The 17,991-nt window shown below is 45.2% G+C and overlaps 1 protein-coding gene across 2 annotated transcripts in view; it reads right to left on the reverse strand.

Annotated features, from left to right (window-relative positions):
- ST3GAL1 (ST3 beta-galactoside alpha-2,3-sialyltransferase 1) overlaps positions 1–17,664 on the reverse strand; it is a 76,299-nt gene extending 58,635 nt beyond the window's left edge. Inside the window, exon 1 of one of the 2 annotated variants that reach the window (XM_035561671.2) lies at positions 17,412–17,664. The gene's annotated coding sequence lies outside the window, so the exon portion shown is untranslated. The remainder of the gene's footprint in view (positions 1–17,411) is intronic. The other variant, XM_050708467.1, reaches the window with a different exon arrangement.
- Positions 17,665–17,991: the final 327 nt, after the last annotated feature.

Below are 17,991 nucleotides of genomic sequence, written 5' to 3' on the forward strand. Positions count from 1 at the left end.
GCATTTGTTTCCCCTCCATGAAATCCTTCATTAAAATACTGCTCACTCAATAACAAGTTTGGGGAAAAAAAAATAAGCAAAGTGTTTTTATGCAAAGTCAAAACTCCCGAATCTCTTTGCTCTTATGCTACAAACAGCTTGCTCAAGTTTCAGGAGATTGGGCTTTGCATAAGAATGTTTCACAGAACAAGAGGGAAAACCAATTCTTAAAACACTAGGGAAAAATTAAGAGGAAAAAAAAATGTGCAAGATAAGATAACCAGATGAGCAGTTAAATGCTCCTACACCTTGATCTCAGCACATCAAATAGAATACATCTGCTTCCATGGAGACTGTGCCCTTCTCCTAAAAGTACCCTCCTCCCTGGGTGCACTGACATCCAACTTCAGACCAAAGCCTTCTCAAAGATTTTTTTCTTTCTTCCTCTTCCAGTCCCTCCCTCCAGCCACCCTCACTCCTTCCACCACCTGACAGACCTGATACAGGGCAGCCCTTCGGATTCGGGGCTTAACGCTGTACATCACGGTGATTGATTGGACTTCAGCAAAAAGTCCATGTAATGATAATTTCAGAAAGAGGGAGGATTAATTTTGGTGTGATGCTGCAGATCAATCTCTATTTCAGAGTAATTAGCTCCAACAGCTACAGGACTGGCAGCAGAGATGCAGGTACCCACCAACAGCTGCTGCAGGGGTGGGAGCCAAGAGGCCCCTGTGTGTCCCACATCTCTCTCACAGAGATTGTTGGTGCCCAGCTCTCATGGTTTTGGTTGGGATGGAGTTAAATTCCTTCACACAGGCTTGTGGTTTGGATTTGTGATGAAAATAGTGGTGATAAAACACGGACGTTTTAGTTGCTGCAGAGCAGCGCTCACCCAGAGCCAAGGACCTTCCAGCCCCTCATGCTGCCCTGCCAGCGAGGGGCTGGGGGTGCACAGGGAGCTGGGAGGGGATAGAACCAGAACAGCTGGCCCAGATGGACCAGAGGGACATGCCACACCATGCGGTAGTGTCATGTTCAGCAGTGACAGCTGGGGGAAAGCAGGAGGAAGCAGGAGATGTTTGGAGTGATGGAGTTTGTCTTCCCAAGAAGTCCTTACGCGTGATGAGCCCTGCTTTCCTGGGAGTGGCTGACACCTGCCTGCTGATCAGAAGCAAATTCCATGTTTTGCTTTGTTTGCACACGTGGCTTTTACTTAACCTAGTGAACTGTCTTTGTCTGAACTCATGAGTTCTTGCACTTTTACCTTTCCGATTCTCTCCCTGGGGAGGGTGAGCAAGTGGCCGTGTGGTGCTCAGCTGCCTGCCAGGTTAACCACAACATCAGCAAAATGCAACATAAGGCTTGAGCTGGAGAAACAAAGAGAGGAACTGAAGAGCCACTTGGTCACTGGCTGACAAGCCATACCCTGCCAAGTCAGTGGGAAAGTCACCCCAAGGATTTTCCAACTATTTTGGGGGCTATGGAACAACCTACATGATGAGAAGTGCCAAGTTTTCATAAAAGCAGAATCCCCACATTTTCACATATGTAACCTGTAACCATAATCACCCAGGTACCCTGCAGCTATGCAAGCTCTGGGATTTGTAACGAAAAACAGAGCGAAATTCTGGCCACAACAAATTTGGTAAAAGCTACAGAGAGGAAGCAATTCAATAATCTGATTTGTGGTGGCTGGTTGTATTGAGGATACTGGAAGAAACACCGATGATCCTGACTTAATAGTTAAGAGCAGCAAATCAATACTTTGGGCCAAACTATGATCCTATTTTAGTTCATTTAGATCTGTGAAAATGAATCGAATTACTCAAGATCTTCATCTACGTAATAAAGCTGGTTATTTTGGCATCGTGGTCTGCGAGTACTCATTACAGAAGCCAAACCACAGGCTTGCTCCAGATGGCTTGTCTCTACAGCACAGCATACATCCAAGACACTTTACAAACTAATCACCTACTGATCATATCCTTTCAATTAAAGATTACTTAATTTTTCCAAGTGCTGGCATCCATTTATAGACATACCAGAAAATTATGAAGTGCTTCGCCAATAACATGCAGCTTTTTCTACATTACAGAATTGTCAGCTAAACAACATTAACCAGTTTGGTAAGGCAGTGCAGTTCGTATCTGGCACACGCTGCATTTGGAAGTTTCTCCACCTCTACATCTGCGGTGGTGTCAGCCTTAGCAGGACCATCTGAGAGCAGAGATGCATTGGGGTAAAAAGTCTCTCACTCTACATCATAGATACAGATGAAGAGACTTTCTAGAGTGATTTAATTAAATGGAAAAAGCTCCAAAAGGAGCTCCAGCTTTGCTTCTTTTTGATGAAGCAGATTCAGGCTGACACACACATTGGCAGAGGAGAGGACACTGCATCGTTTTCTGGGATGCTTGCACAAGCTACAGACAAAGTCTACCAGGTTTTCATTCTTAGTGCAAACTTCTCAGAGCATCACTCACCAGCATCTCAGTTTGAATCACTGAAGTCTCTTCTCCAGGAATGCACAAGTGTATTGCTACAGCAAAATTGTGCCTTACAGCAACGAGAAATGTGACTTGCTCATACGCAAGGGTATATAAGGTATTAGTTTCCTTTAGAGCAGTCCTGTGAAAAGGTGTATTCCACTTTCCTTTTTACCACAATACTGACAGGTATGATATAAATACAGCCTTCAAAATGAGCACGTAGACAATCAAAAAAAAAAGTGTGTCTGCTGGGGACTGTCAAGCAGTTGGCCACAATGATCTAAAGGTGACCGACCTGTGCTTTCCCACCCCGAAGCTGTATGTTTGCCTTCGGTACTTGTCTCAGTGAGCACTAGCTGAACTCGTGCTAAGAAAGATCAATTTTCTTCACAGCAAGTAGGCATGCTGTAACCTTTATTTCAGAAACCCCAGTATTTTCAGCTAACAGCTTCACCCCATTCTTGGTTGAAGACCTTTTCTTACAGATGTCACTCATGACCACAGACCTAGCGTAGCAGCTTATTTTTGCTTCACTGCTAGCATCTAGAGTCACTGCAGGTCATTAAAGAGACTTGTCTGGCTGAACAGCTTCCAGAATTGCAACGAAGGAGTTATTTAATATCCTCAGACAAAAGCTACTATGCAAATAAAGAGCACTGCGATGTACCAAAGAGGGTCTTCTGATTACCATCTCGTATTAGTCCAATAGAAGTAAATGGATTCTAGCCCTGGTTTGTGCCATACAGTTCCCTGGATAAAGAACCTGTAGTTTAAAATAAACCCTGCTAAACAAACTATAGTCCATTTAGCTTGACAAATTTAAACAATTAACTTGCAGGAAGCCAAGCTGCTTTTTCATACTCATGGGTCAGCTGCCTTGAAACAATGCCTGAAGTACAAATAGGCTTTCAGGGCCAGATTCTGATTTCATTCATTATGGTGTAAATCAGGAATAATCCCTTTAGAGATTAGTAAGAGCAGAATCAGATTCAGGCTCTCAGAGCTAAGCACAAACCATGTGCTTGCTGGGCTTATTCTAATTCTTCTAAGCACTAAGAAATTCTCCTTCAGCATGTCCCTCTCCCATTCTGCCTCTGAATTGAGGAGCAAAGGCTCAGTGCTGCTGCTAACACCCAACAGAAGACATTTGTTATTGAAAAATTATTTTGCCTACAAAGTTCTTAAGTAAGCCTTGCAATTAGAAATAAATATTTAAAAAAAAAAATCAAATTACACAGGCAGAGCACAGTTCTATTTAAAGACCCCTCCTGACCCCTGAACCATGAAATGAACTACAGTAACCATCTTTTACAAGAAATGAACACATTTAATTGTTTTGATTTACAGCATCTGTCTCTGGTTCCGGGCATATATCAAAGGAAAACATAAGCAGAGCTTTTGCCAGATGCATTTAACAACCTTAGGAAGCATCTCAACAAGAATTCCAGCGCCGCTACAAATGAATGCAATGTCATCTGAAAGTCACTTGTGTCCTTCCCCTGACACCTCCTTTGAAGGTTCAGGCAACAAAAAGACAAACATGCCAGTGAGTGTCTTGCTTATTTTTTTGGTAAGATCAAAAACAAAGTTACCAGCTTGATCAAACTACGTGTTACTGTGCAACTACATCAAAAGGACATGAGTTTTGCCATTCATAATGCTTGTGCCAGTGCACCAGTTTGAGTGTACGCATGGGAAAACCTGGCGAAAGAGGCTAAAACATAAGTCTTTCATATTTAGATCAGGATACAAATCTCACAAGAAATGAAGAACTACAAAAATCACCTGCCAAGAAAGATAGCCTACACAGATACTATTCTCATTTGATGTGGAGCAGTTCAGTCTCTCTGCCACGATGCTTACAGTGCTTATGCCTCCCAAAGCAGCCTGCTGAGCAGACTAATTGTAGGGCACCTTTAATTCTGGATGCCAAGTCTGTTTCTTTGTTCTGCACCTCCTGAAGAACCTATTCTTCAATCTTTAATTTTCCCAACACCTAAGTTGCTTTCTATGGGTTTCTGTGACATGCCTTAAGTTCATGCATCAGGTTTAAAATCTTACACTGTGCACTCTTTGCAAGGTAAATTGACCTTTGAGGGAGGGAAAAAAAAATCCCACATCCCAATAACTTTGGAGAGGAAGTTGAATTTCAATAGGAGCTATAAGTAGACTTCCACAGGCTGTCACATCTATGAAAGTTTCCTTCAGGAAGGGGAGGAAATCCAAAGGGGTAACTTTGCAAGAAAGGAAATTTTATCCTTTTGTACCTTTAACAGGACTCTCGGACAGTGATGACAGATAGGTCTAAGAAAAATACTCCGCTGTGCAGGCTGAAAGGAGTCCTGTTGGAACTGGGTAAGGAAACCCATATCATCAGTTGTTCATAAAAGTGCCGTGTGCTCTAGAGATCAGGAGAAGTCAGATGCTTTGCAAGTCTCATTAAGCAGATGACACCTTCAGCAATCGATTCTAACACGTGCTGAGCAACAGCCCTGTGCTGACTCAGAGAGAAGCACACTACCCACTCTGTCTCCGTAAGATATTTCAGTCTCGCCTTCTAAAGAGTCTCCAGGTAATGAGCTGATCAAGCCCTAATGAGCTCATTAGATATGACAACTCTATACTCAAGGTTACCGTGCACGACCCTATTCTCTCCTGGAGAAAGGTGAAACAGTCATGCAGCATTTATTCCTGATGGAAAAGAGGATTAAAAACCAAACGCAGTGCTTGGTCCTAGAAGCAGAAACACCTTAATTTCCTTGGAAGTCAATATTGTCAGCACCAGCCAAAGCAATGCTGCCACGTAACCTGCCCGGGAGCAGCAATCAGCTCAGAAGAAAGCATGTCAGCTCAAGGGGAGATCAGAAAGATTGATTTTGACAGCTGTAAAGGCAAGAGGGTTTTTTAATATTCAGAAAAGTGTCAGTGCCCTAATAACAGAATTTCCATCTCTAAGAGCTACATTTGTCAAACGAAGCCTGATTAGATACAAAAGTATTAAAAAAGGGATCTGGGCTTTGACAAATTTGAAGCGGTTCCTTTTGTAGAGGCGTGGACATCTGAGGGGGATGCTTTTCCAAATGAGCAAGCCTAACCTGGTTTTACCCTCGACTTGACCCTCAGGCGCCGGCGGCCGAATGCAACACCTCACAGTTTAACTGAGAACGAGGTCAGCAGTGCAGGAGCACGCAGCACCAGTTTCAACAGCACCACGCTTCACCCTACAGAAGGGCTGTCTTGAGAAGCCAATTGGTTTCTTCTAAGAGTGTTAAGAGTTACACTCCACCCTGGTGAACCAACACCCAGTGCATGCATTCATGCCAAGGAAATCTGAAACACGCACAGCAAGTGCACCAGGTTCAAGTGGGAACTCAGGGAGGGGGTCTCCTCTTCCGCCTCCAGTCTGTTCCCCAAGAAGCTCCTCATTGAAGATAAACACCAATATCTTCCGCATTCACATATCACAGACAGTAAATTTCAAAGCAAGACAGTAACAGCACAAGATTTTGCTGGCAGACAAGAGCCAGACTACTAGTATTAATTTCCAGACTCAGAGACATGCCAGAAGTGTGGTTAGTGGCTCTGAGAACAATCTTAGGGCCGCCTGACACCTCGATGAAATGCCGTTTTCCCAAAATGAAGCTCTGCTGGATATTTTTCATAAAAATACAGAAAACCTCTAAGTTTGCGTGTGGCAAGATAAATTAGGGAAGTTGACATTTTGAGCAAAGCCTCAATAAGAAATTCACACATGCACGAGGGAAGAAAGCTGGGATGTGCAGGGCCCTGACAGCTTGCCTAACAAGGATCGAAGCTTTGCTCTCAGCTGCACTAACATCCAGCTCTTGGTCAGGCTTGTTCCCACAGAAGAACTGTCCTTTTTCCAACATATTAACTTTAAATGGGGCAAACATGGGACTTTGTGGGATTGTTTCCCCATCAGCACACTGGATTTGGGTATTTTAAGCCCCAGGGACAAAGGGCTACAGTCTAGACTGGGGCAGAGAGAAGCTCTTCTCTAATAAACAATAGCAGCAGTGACCACGCTGAGCACTTCTGGCTTATTCTAGCGATATTTTTGCTTTACAAAGTATTCTTTGTCCACTGTTTTCAAAGCTATAGGTAAAGGATAAGCGTGCCCTCCTTTTAGGCAGGTGGGAACAAAGGCACAGAGCCCCTCTCCTACTCCAACAGGTCAGAAAACAGCAGAGAAGAGCAGCCTGTTCTCTTGCTGTGCAAAACAGACATTCCTTTCCAAGTGAGCTGGGATGGTAATTGTACCCTATTGATTCTTTTCCATCCAAATCTCCAGTTTTCCCCTATTAAAAAAAATAAATAAATAAATAAATAAATTGCACTTACATAGCAGCTTACTCAGCCAATATTTATACTCAACCCAGTATTGACAGGAGACTCTTGCCTTGCAGAGAGGCAACTTACTCTAAACTCCTTTGTTTCATTGCTATCAGCAAATGTTTCAGCAGCTTCTGCAATTACTGTACCACCTTGTATTTTTCAACAACCTTGTATTTTTCAAGAGCCAGCATCCATCTCCTGCTCCTTTGCTCTTTGGCCTCACAACCACTTATTTAGCTGCTTGAGGCTCATTTCCATTTGAGGCACTGGCCATCCTGTGTGCCAGAGTTACGGTGCTTTAATAAAAGCCCAGGTAGGGCACAAATGTCTTAACCAGACATCTACACCCAATGCATGGCAGTGAAATCTAACTGTCAGAGTAGAATAGTTCTGTTGGAAGGGACCTACAAAGATCATCCAACTGCCTGACCGCTTCAGGCCTAACCAAAAGTTAAAGCACATTGTTGAGGGCATTACCCAAACGCCTCAAACACTGGCGGGCACGGGGCATCAGCCACCTCTCTAAGAAGCCTGTTCTAGTGTTTGACAGCCCCCACAGTAAAGAAATTTTTCCTAATGTCTAGTCTGAGCTGTGAGAATCACGGCAACACTCAGAGGACCTATATATTATCGGTATTTCCACCCCCTCCCATCCCCTGAAAACTTCCATGATTTTTAAGGATATGAGAAAAAACAGGCGATATCTCAGTTTGTCACATTTGTTTCCTGTAACTTGAGTGAAATTCCATTTGCAAGAGACCTAAATTACCCCATTTTTCCTCTGTCTGGACTATGCATCACAGTTCTCCGGTGTCCTTAAATATTTTACAGAGCACATACTTTACAGATGCACAAACACTTTCAGTTCCTCAAAGTGGCCAAAGAGCACCTGAATATTTCACACAACTATGTACAGTTAAACAAGTCTTATCAAACCTAATGTGGTGACCTTGGGGAAAATTTGTCTGTAATCAGTACACTCCTTAATGGGCTTGCTTTGTTAGGTTGTTTCCCAGCATACACATATATCATTGACCTAGCAAGCTAATGAAGTGGCCATCTGAGATGGCTCCAGCATCCCTACAGTTTTATCATGCTATCTGAGAAGTTGTGCAGCAGCTGCTATTTCACACATCCTGCTACCATGTTACAGGCTTTTCCTCTAGCTTTTCTGGTCTAAAGCAGTTTCTATTTTCGCATGTGTATTTTTGCAATATTCACATAAGTCTACTGTGATAGTCACAGTGAGTGACTGACAGAGACACTTCCCATTGCTCTGTAAGGTCTCAGGAACCAAGCAAGCAAAAGCACTGCAACAACAGCCATCTGTAAAAAAAATACCAGATTAAACTGTTCTTTCAGCACAGGTATCAATCACCACAGCTGACAAAGCAGAAACTTAGGTGATTTTTGTTGCCATGCTTTGGCACATCACTGATGACTGCACTGCTCAATGGAGTGGCTGACAGTAAATTGCTGAAGCCAAATGTCCTGTCCCTAAAGTTCTGCTGTCCATGAGGTTGAAGATCATCTTTTAGTTCCCCAATTCATAAATGAAGCTGTCAGTCAAAGAGAGCAGTGTTTTCAACTTTGCTGGAGTCTCCGTGCATCTTACAGGATGAATTCAGCCTCCGGTAAACAAAGGTCCAATGCTGTCATCTACAGCTGGCAAAATAGAGCTGAGACGGGAGGAGGTTCCAGGTTTTCAGCCCAAGCGCATCCTCCCACTGCCACACACATGACCTCAGGTGCAAAGTTTAAGCGCCCTCCACCCTCCCATGTCTTGGTTCTCTCAGAACTTGGCACGGAACTTGGCATGCAGAGGACAAAACATTGAAGAGTAAAAGGAGTGGCAGGAGAGACAGAAATAGCCTGCAAGTCTGCTCCCCTCTAGCAAGGAGCAATTGTGGTACAGGGAGTGGTGAGAAGACATGCAAATGAGGGGATAAGAAACACAGGAGGGTACCAGGACACTAGGACTGAAGAATATTTCAGTGTGTATTCAGAAAGAAGAAAAACAGAAGAGAAACAAGGAAGACTTACCCCCAAGCTCTGGAAAAGCTTTTAGCCTCTCACACTCTGTATTTTGATTCTGTAAGTTTGATGCTGAACTTTTGTTAACAGAGTACAGGGCAAGCAAAAGTTCATTTTTTACATTTCAGGGTGAATTTTCAGACTAGATTTAGGCCAAATGCTTGGGAAGAATACCAGATCCATCTGCAAAATGCAGTCTGAAACCACAGGAGACCTGATCATACAGGTATCGCTTCCCAAAACAGCGAGCATTACCTAAAGGGGAAAAGCAGAGGATGCTGGAAAGAAAAGAGCAAGAGGGGAGATTTCTAATTCCTCTAAGACCACGCCACAAGACTGATCCTTTATTTATTCAAAATCTACAGAATTGCCCCCAAGAGGAAAGCTGGGTGAAACTTCTGAAGAACATTAACAACTTAAATAGAAAAAGCATTTCAAAGACAAGAAAGAAAAATCCAAATTCATGCATAATTTCAACATAGCCACCAGCCAACATAAATGGTGTTAATGCAGGCCATGTCAAATTCAGAGGAATTATTCTGACATTTCTAAAGGCAGAATTTCCTTCTGGGTTCTCCAAAAGAAATAATTTTGACCATGTCAAAGAGTTTGAAATAGACCTGGAATTAAGATTAAGTGAACCAAAAAGCAAGAATGCCATGTGTGGTGGTTTTACTCTGCTGGGCAGCTGAGCTCCATCACCACTCTCTCACTCCCCCTCCTCAAAGGGAAAGGAGGGAAAAAGGAGAAAATACAATAGAAAAGGCTCAAGGGTTGAGATAAGGACAGGGAGATCACTCAACAATTATCGTCACAGCCAAAACAGACTCAGCACAGGGAGACTAATACAATTTATTACCTATTACTAACAGGGTAGAGCAGTGAAAAACTAAAAGCAAACTAAGAACATCTTCACCCCTTATATGCCCTCTTCTATGTCCTCCCCTCAAGCAGCACAGGGAAACGGGGGCTGTGGTCAGTCCCTGACACTTTGTCTCCACTGCTCCTTCACGGTCCCTCTCTGCCCCTGCTCCCCATGGGGTCCCTCCCACGGGATGCCGTCCTTCCCAAACTGAGCCTGCGGGGGCTGCCCACAGGCAGCAGCTCTTCAACAACTGCTCCCACACGGCTCCGTCCCATGGGGTCCATCCCCCAGGAGCAAACTGCTCCAGCACGGGTCCTCCACGGGCAGCAGCTCCCCCCAGACCCCCTGCTCCTGCGTGGGCTCCTCTCCACGGGCTGCAGCTCCGGCCCAGGGCCTGCTCCTGCGGGGGCTCTCCGTGGGCCGCAGCCTCCTCCAGGCCACATCCACCTGCTCCACTGGGGGCTCCTCCACGGGCTGCAGCGTGGAGATCTGCTCCATGTGGGACCCGTGGGCTGCAGGGGGACAGCCTGCTCCACCAGAGGCCTCTCCACAGGCCGCAGGGGAACTGCTGCTGGGTGCCTGGAGCACCTCCTACCCTCCTGCTGCACTCACCTTGGGGGCTGCAGGGATGGTTCTCATTCTTCTCTCTCCCAGCTGCTGTTGCACAGAAGTTTTTTTTTCCTCCCTGTTTTTCTTAAATCTGCTCTCACAGAGGCACAAACAACATCTCTTAGTGGCTCAGCTCTGGCCAGCAGAGGGTCCCTTTGGAGCCAGCTGAAACTGGCCCTTATCTAACATGGGGCAGCTGCTGGGCTCTTCTCATAGAACCCACCCCTGCAGTCCCTCTGGTACCAAAACCTTGACAGGCAAACCCTGTACACTTTGTTTGATCAAAACCAAATTTACCATGACCTGATTATGTTTAATTTAGCTTTCTTTTGAATCCATATAAACCAGTATTTTTCTCAGTTTTGCCACCAAATTAAGAGCAACATAAAAGAGGACAATGTCATACTGTAAGCTCAGCTCCAATTCAAGTTGTAGGTAGCTCTACACCATGTTATATTGTATGATTTTGTAGAGGTCTCAAGATGAAGACCAGTCTATTTCCACACTAATCCCAAGTCAAGGCTTTCTGCAGGACTTCAGCTGGTATGTGCCAACCCCAATACTCAGATGACATCTTGCAATTTGATCTTTTGTGCACCATAATATAAGCAGGTACCTTAAAAAGAAATCCACTTCTGACCATGTGTAGTGTTCATTGAATTTGAGCTGGAGATACGGAACATGATTCTTACCTAAAAATCTGGAGGTGATGCCTTATGCTTCCCTGGCAGGGTCATATTAACTGAGCTGGCAGATTTTATAGAATTAGATTTCTTTGTTGAGCTGGTACAGTACTGTGATGTGTCAGCCAATACAGCATTTCAGATATGTATGTTCAAGTCATTGATTGAATAATCAGCTTCCAGAAATAATGTGATGCCCTTTAGATGGAACTACCTTTGTTTTGTGTTGGTACGTCAAAGCTAAAAAAAATAAAATTGCAAAAATCCACCAAACCTGAGAAAACATCAATAGCAATTATCTAGTCCAGAGACATTTTCGTCTTGCATCCAGTTTAATACCTAAGCGTCACTGTGCCAGTTTTTGCTCTGCAGAACAATCCTCCAAGGGGCTGGATAGCAACTGGTCTGGTTCAGAAGAGTTTTAGAGACACCCAGAGTATGTGTGGGCACCTCTGTCAGCAGCAATCCTGTGTCAGAAGGTGATGTTTAGTCCCTGCAGTCTCTGACCACAGCCACCACTTTCTCCTCCACTCTAACACTTCGGGGTGAAGAGCTACAGAGGGCTGAGCCCACATCAAAAACTGCTGCCGGGAGAAAGGACCTCCAATGAAATAGTAGAACTACTAAAAAACAAAAGGTCTATTGAGATGATGTCCTCAGAGCAAGAACTCTACACTTCAAGCAGTTGTCACCAGATGCAGGGTACAACCATCTCTATTGTGCCTCATTTGCACTCCGCTATACCCAGCCATCAGCTGACAGAAACAGCTGTCATTTTATGAGGTTTACAGATTTCCTGTCTGCCCCTTGGAAATAATGCACCCAGTCTCTACCCAAAGGCTTTGTCGTCTAGTACGCAGGCAAAAGTCTTGCTCTCCCAGTGGAGGGACACACATGTCGGTACAGATTAAGCAATTTAATCAAGAGCAGTTCAACGTGCTACAGAGCCAGGAACAAATTAAGTTCCACCCTCCTTTTCCCCCAGAATTATATGTGAACAATTACTACAATTTTTACAATTGACTACATCCCTAACCTCCACTCATGGTTCAGAGCAAGTTTCTACCACTGTTATTGGGAGTTTCTTCTGCAAAATGCTCCCTGTCCCCCAGAGCTCTGTTTTCTTTGCTTTACAGCTTTTCACAGCTATGCATGTTGTACAGTCCCAATTACAGGAGCTTTTCACATCCTCACAGGATATTTCTATTAAGTGATTTGAGTCTACTACTTACAAGCTACACCATGGGAAACTCAACACCAGCAGAAAGAGAAGACTGTAGGTAAGAAAGGGAAAGGCGATCAAAAGGCTGATGGTGGTTCCTCTGTGGCTGTCATTTATGGATGACAGGGTGGTCCAGAGGTCTTTCCAGAACAGAGACACGTGAGACAGGAAACAACCCTTCTCTAATGAATTTACCTCCTAAGTAGGTGCAGACACTTAAGCTGATCATATTTAAGTTAAAGATTAGTGCCCAGAAAACATATCTAGCTCCCACAGTTCTTGAAAGGGACAATTCAGTTCAACAACACAGGTTTCAAATGCCACTGGAGATGCCCAAAAAATCAGCCACCTTCCTGGGGTCCAGATATGATGACACAAGGTGTCAGAGACAAACAAGTTCCTGAACCGGCTCCAGAAGGCCAGGACAGACAGTCCAGGGCAGTTCAAATGGCACTAAGTGATTATGGTTAGGAAACAAAAGTCACATCATATGTAAGATGCTGAAATACAGGTGCCTGCAGGTAGACAACTGCAATCCCACTGCTCTCCATGGAGATCAAGCTCCTGAAGCCAGGAATAGGATTCGTGGTACTCTCATGCCTGCTGGTCAATGAGCTGAATCTACCTTCAAACACCAGGCTGGCCCAGAGAGGAACTCTGCTCTGGATGGACTGCAAAGGCATTTATCCACCTCAACAGTGGGACCAGATGGACCACACCACCCAGGACTCGAGAGGCACACAGGAGTTACCACCTTCCCGAGCTAAAGCCTGGGTTAGTCTCTTGCCTACTGACGCACATACTATGGCAATAAAAGCAATATAACCATGCATAAACTGTAGCTTGCCTGCATGTTTCAGTCTCCTGTCCCATACAGATGTCTTCTTAGGAATATGACTAATACAACATTTCTCACTATTGTAATTCCACTCTGGGGTATGAGAAATCGTAGACAGTCAAAATATTATTTTTAATTTGCATACCTCTGACTTACTCATGTTTTCATTTCACAGGTTCTTATGCAGTCAAGCAGGACTACATACACCAGAAAGGGGCAAAGACATCCCTTCAACACTTCGCCTTATTAAAAGGCATGTACACCCTTGTTTTATCTTTTATCAAAAATCTCAGATAAGTAGAAAGTGTTGTTGCTTCTCTTTTCCTGGTCAGATACTTTCTCCAGTAAGTTGTTAGACATTATTTTCAGTGGTTGAAATGAACAGAGATCCACAGATTAAGATACAGTCTCAACAACCTTCCTTAAGTCTGGTTATGGATAGATTGGAGAAATGAGTTGCAAATTTATGGGCTTTTTAAAAAAAATAAATCATACTTTGCACACAGTCCAAGGTACGTTTTCACCTCACCTGCTCAGGACTAAAAAAAGCATGAAATTTCTGTGCAACACACCAAGCTTTAAGGCTCCAGATCTGCCTTTCCCTTCCAGTTTTGTCCTATAGGTAGAACTCACAGCACACATGATTGTACACAGGCTGTTTAGGAAATTTTGTATAGCAATAATCACAGCAAAACTATTAGTACAAAGCTAACTGAGATTACTCAGGTTACCTTTCTAAAGAAAACATTCAATGCATCTTTAAAGAGGAGCTGGCTATTAAAAACATTCTTCCACTTGAGAAAGGCCCCTAAGTGAAAATAAATAGCTTTTGGATGCCCAGGTTACAGGTGTGCTCTATGTAAGCATAATTCTGCTTTTGAAAGTACAAATAAAAAGCGTGCTGTAAGGGAAAGAAGGATGGGAGGAAGAAATCTTGTCTCTTACATCACTGATGCACCTACCTACAGGTGAGTGCTACTTTAGATGAGACACTGATAACACCGTGCTCTCTTCTGAAAAGTACGGAATAGATAGAAGTTATAGAACATTAAGAAATCATTTGGATTATTCTGAAAAATCTTTGGGGCCAAAACCAGTGTCAAGTACTTAAGCAACAATGGGCACCCCAAGGGGAGAGAGCAGATTTGGGTTGGTGTTTGCCCTTACCGCATTTGCTCTCTTTTCAGTAGGTAACCTGCCATCCTCCAAACAAGCCAACTGCCATCGCGGCTAGGCCAAGAAGCAGAAGTTAAAATAGAAAAATCGGCATTTGCTGTGTACGCAGTTGCCAAGAAGCTATTTCTCCTCGCCTGTGTAAATAAATTGCTGTTCAGCAATGGCTGGCTTGCTCTGAAAGACTCGCGGGGAAGCTAAGCGCTATCACCGTGCTATTGCTGGAGGAAAGGGGAGGCACAAGTGGGAACATGGCCAACACATGCCCCATCCCCAGCTCCCCAATACTTGGGCTGAATGAGACCCAGGGTGTTCGTGCACGCTGAAATGCACTGCAATGGCTGTGTGCCGTCACAGCCGGCATCATGGGAGCGATTGCTGACCCTGCCGGAGCGATATAAATGCTGTCCCCGTTCCAAGGCCAAACTCCATGTAGATGGGCTTACTGGGAAATCTGTCTTCTTATCGCAGCTGATCATACGTGTTTGTTAGGTATTGTACAGAGACACCTATTGACTGCTAGAGCTGCCTGTGAAGATTAAATACTTCTGAAAAAAAAAAAACCTTTGTAACCGTGAAACTAGGATTATTGGCCACAACTATGCTCGCCACAATTTATTTGTTCTGACTGGTAAGAGCGTCTGGTGTGAGGAGAGGAAAAAAATGTTAAAGAAACTCTACACAGAGCATTTGACTAATAAAACCAAACACAAAAATGCATCCTTATTCTGTGGTCCCTCAGCTGGCACCATAAAAAGCTCCACCAGGTGGTGGGATTAACAGCACTTTAAGTTTTCTGTGGAGCTGGATTTGCTCCTACTCCTCTGCTTTCAAAAGCACATTTCTGCTTCACCACACTTTCAAAAATACTTTTGAAAGAAGCTGTTAATAAAAACATATTATTGCTATCATTTAATGACAGCATTTACAATGTATCTGGGATAAAAGATGCTGTTATAGCCAAGAAGATGGAACTGCCATCTGCATGACCCTAATTTCCCCTCAAATAACTCCCAGTTTTCCATCAAAAGAAAACCAAATTGATAAGCAGATACAAAGCCTTAAACAAAGTGATGTTTAGTGTTAAAAGTTCCCTTCATCAGCTGAGATGCTATCACCATTACTAATATCATCAAGTTTGGAAGAAAAACTGCAAGCAAGGCTGCAGGTACCTTTCTGGTCGGGATGCGTGAAAAATTCATACAAAAAGCTGTCTCTGCTGCACAGTCCAACTGTGCACAAATTGAGTGAGCCAAAAGAATATGCAATTGGATTTTTCTCTCCTTTTGCTTTGTCCGAGACTGTGCTCTTACATGCTACTAGCAGAAAGGTAAAATACAAGTATATCAGACAGGAGTGTACTTTAAAAAACTATTTTTGAGAGAAAAAAAAAACCACAGGTTTGGGAGGACCACAGTCTGGGGCTTTGTCTTTGCTGAGGCAAAGGATTTAAACCTGCTGAAATGTTATCCTACAGCAGCACCAAAATAGAGTAAATAAAGTGAGAAATTGGCAGAGGAAGAGCACCAAGTTCACTGTGGACCCACACTGGAGTTTTTACTGCTTCAGGGATAATCAAGAAAACAAGTGCCCTTAACTTATTAAAAAAAAAAAAAATCCACCTTTTTTTTTTATCCGGTCATTCCCTTCTCCACCCCCCAGCCTCAGCCTGAAAGTGTGTTCAAACAGATTAGAAGCTATCGAGTTCCCAGAAGGGACCTCAAGCACAGCCATGCCCTGCAGATAGCCACCGGCCGCTGCCAAAAGCCAGAGAGGGGCCCTGGGACAAACCCCAAATTCTAACCGGAGAGCAGCTCTGGTGATCCATTACAAACAGTGGGCAGAACCCCACGGGCTTTGGAGAAAGTCCTAAAAATTGAGGAGGGGTGAACATATCGGCTGCAGAAGGCCCTGGCTGGCACAGACCGCACGGGACACTAGGAGCAGAGATCCAAGTGTTTCAAAGCAGATGCTTCCCATGACCACCCCTCCAGCTACAGCCATGTCAGTAACCCCCAGGAGGAGCGTGCTGCTGCTAACTGAGTATCTTCTGAACTGCCAAGTGGCAGGAAGACTGCTTAGAGGCGGCTGGCTCTTCATTTTCCCTTCTGTCACCGAAGAGCACCAACGTAAAGGAACTCCTGGGGACAGGATCAGAGCGAAAGGTGGAGTTTCTTTTTCATATCCTCGAATTTCCTGTCTCTTTTCCACACTGAAGTTTAATTTCCTTTTCAAAAAGAGCTTTTGGAGCTTATGAAAATTGACCCAAAAGATTACAAGGGCTTTGTCACCCTTCCAATCTCTCTGAAAGATTCATAATTAGGGAGGTTTTTCCTTTAACATGTGTGCCCAGCAGGCAAATATATAATTTAGACTTACAATTATATGAAAGAGTTATTTCTGTGTATTGGACACATACACACTCAACCTTTACAAAGAGTTGAAAAATCCTGCGTGTCTCAAAGGAGTAAATACGCATCCAGGCATTTTATTTTTTTTATCTTTTAATTAGTTTGTTTTCTATTTCTGCCAAAACTAAAATCAATTATTACAAGGACAAAGGTCGCACGTTTGCTACTGAGACACCTCCGGCGCAACATCAACACACCTAACAAACAAACTCGGAGATTAGTTATTTATACTCCGCTGGAAATTCATTCTGCGAGCAGGGATGTGCTGGTACCTCAGGCAGCCAGCCTGCTTTCCCCTAACGGAGCAACACTGCCTTCCCTCCCTCGCCGCACAGCCCACCCAAGTGAAAAAAAAAAAAAAAAAAGCAAAGAAATGAATCCATACAAACAGCGGGGTGTGGGACTCCCTTAGGCTTCTCCCCAGCCACCCAGCCATGGAAGGGGCCTGCCCGGAGCCTCTCCGTGCCCCCCAGCCCACCTCTGCCCCTCTCCGGGGATTTTTTGGGGGCGCAGCCCGGCGGGATGGGGCGCAGCCGCCCCGCTCCGGAGCGGCCGGCGGAGGATGCTGCGGGCTCCGGCGGGGCCACCCTCTGCTTCCAGCTGATCAGAATAACACCGCCACCCCCATCCCCAAAAAATAAATAATAATAACAACCAACTTAAGCGAACGAGGAGCAGCAGGGGGAGCGGGAGGATTTGCAGGTAAGCGGGGGAGGAGGAGGAGGAAGAGGAGGGAGCCCGGTACTCACGGCGGGGCGCTGGGGGCCGGCTGGCGGCCAAACCCCATGGCCGGGGAAAGGGCGAACCGATCGCTGCCGGCTCCTCGCCGAGCTGCTGCAGCCTCCGCTCCCCCGTCCCTCCCCTTCCCTCCCCGGCAGGGCTTCCTGCCCGCTCATATAGCGCGCCCCCAGCCACGTGGAAGGAGCCGGGGCCCCCGGCGGCTCCTCCTCGGAGCCGGGCAAGGCGGAGCCGCCCCCTTCTGCCCCCCTCCGCCCCTTTCCGCGGCTCTCCGCGGTGCTGCGCGATGCAGGAGGCGCGGGGCGGGCAGGAGGCGAGATGCGCGCACAGCCCGGCCCCGCCGGCCGCCAGCCCAAACTTCACCCCCGCCCCACCCACCGAGGCGAAATACCTGCTCCTGACAAAACGCCCTGCGTCGCACCCCCCCCCCCCCCCCCGAAATGCTTTTGCCCCCCTCGTTTTCCCCTCCGCGCCCCAAAAGCTCTCCTTGTCTGAAAATTGCGCCCGCGCGGATCCCCGGCGCCGAGCGCAGGAGGGAAGGCAGAAAGAAATTCAGTGCTTCCCGTGGGGAGAGCGCGTTTTGCGTCATTA

The sequence above is a fragment of the Cygnus atratus genome, chromosome 2, assembly GCF_013377495.2.
Source record: "Cygnus atratus isolate AKBS03 ecotype Queensland, Australia chromosome 2, CAtr_DNAZoo_HiC_assembly, whole genome shotgun sequence".
NCBI classification, from domain to species: Eukaryota; Metazoa; Chordata; class Aves; order Anseriformes; family Anatidae; genus Cygnus; species Cygnus atratus.